The 1,707-nt window shown below is 44.4% G+C and overlaps 1 pseudogene; it reads right to left on the bottom strand.

Annotated features, from left to right (window-relative positions):
- Nucleotides 1-212: 212 nt before the first annotated feature.
- Nucleotides 213-827, bottom strand: LOC100954668 (annotated as a pseudogene).
- Nucleotides 828-1,707: the final 880 nt, after the last annotated feature.

Here is a 1,707-nt window from a genome sequence, read left to right as displayed (position 1 = left end):
CCCTAATAAGATAAAGCAATGACAAAAAAAGTTTACCTTATTAGAAACAAGATACATCATCGCGTACTGTGTTCAAACATTATTGCCCTTAATAATTTGACAAAACATTCATGAGACAATCTGCAGACTAGTTTAACAGACAAATAACACCTTTCAGACACGACTGTCCTAAATTGTTTATTAGGTTATGAATTCTACAAACATTACTTATATTAGCGGTAATGGTGGAGCTGGAAAGTATTGCGTCTTCTCCAAGCTGCGCGGCGGGAACCGCCAATAGCATGGTGGAACTTAGGGCCTTTTCCAAGGCCACGGCTCTTCCGGCCTGCAGATGTCAGCCTATGCAACTCCCTGTGCTGTGGACTGGTTTGGTAATCCACTGGGTGTCAGGGTTTCTTCTGATAGCTTTATGGAATGGATCAATGAGGCTAACCTCAAAAAAATGTGTATGTTGAATCTTCACCAACCCAGTAAGAATTCAGGACTCTTAGAGCCCGACAGTGGCATCCAGCTCGCTCCTCAGCAACAGACTGAAGGCTGCGAGCAAACTTCAGCTGGTTAGCACTCTGATGCACAGGCTTGCCATAGGCTACACCCTTAGGAACTGGGCGTTTGCAGCCACCAGGGCACACACGAATCCTGTATATGACATACCCTTGCTTAGCCTTGTATCCCAGTCTACACGTTCTATCTGGCCAGGTGGGGCAGGGAGCCCTGTGGAGCCCAGAGAGCTGGCGGTCCTGCCAGCAGCAGCTCCTCAGAAGAAAGCGCATCACATTAGACTGCTGCTTCCTCCTCAGCTCCTGGAGGTACTTGTATGCACCCATCTTGGCTCACCTGATGGCTGCTGCCAGACGGAAAGGAACGGGCCTTTCTCCCACAATCCCTTTTGGGCTTTTTTGATATATAATAGCATCCATACTTCACCTAGAGTCCATTAGTCTTTATCTAATGTCTCTTTCTGTTTCAGGATCCAGTCCAAAATACTGCATTACACTTAGTTTCCATGTAACCTTAGGCTGTCCTTGTCTGTTGAGAGTTTTTTAGACTTTCTTTCCTTTTTATCATCCCAGTTTTGAGATGTACTGGTTAGATATTTTGTAAATTATGTCTCCACTGTGATTTTTCTGATGCTTTTCTCATAATTAGACTAAGCTTATACATTTTGCAAGAAAGATAACAGAAAATGTCATTTCAAAGGGTGGCGCCTGTGGCTCAGTGAGTGGGGCACCAGTTCATATGCCGAGGGTGGCTGGTTCAAACCTGGCCCCAGCCAAACTGCAACAAAATAATAGCATTGTGGCGGACGCCTTTAGTCCCAGCTACTTGGGAGGCTGAGGCAAGAGAATTGCCTAAGCCCAAAAGTTGGAGGTTGCTATGAGCTGTGACGCTACAGTACTCTACCGAGGGCAATATAGTGAGATTCTGTCTCTAAAAAGAAAGAAAAGAAAATGTCATTTCATCATGTCATACCTTTTCCCCCTTGTACACTATAATCTTGTGGAAGAATTCACTAGGAGCAGTCAAGATTAAAGAGTGGGGAGTTGTGTTCCATCTCCTTGAGAGACAAGAATGTCAATAAGTTGTCCGAATTTCTTCTGCCCAGAGGTTTTTATTTTCCGTGTTATTTGTCCATTCAGGCCCTGACTTTTATCAGTAAGGACAGGATGATGGATTCTTACTTTATTCTATGGGTCATAATTCCAG

Source organism: Otolemur garnettii, unplaced genomic scaffold, assembly GCF_000181295.1.
Source record: "Otolemur garnettii isolate 467f Iridium unplaced genomic scaffold, OtoGar3 scaffold00195, whole genome shotgun sequence".
In the NCBI taxonomy this organism is placed as follows: Eukaryota; Metazoa; Chordata; class Mammalia; order Primates; family Galagidae; genus Otolemur; species Otolemur garnettii.
This window is presented reverse-complemented; position numbering and strand designations above follow the sequence as displayed.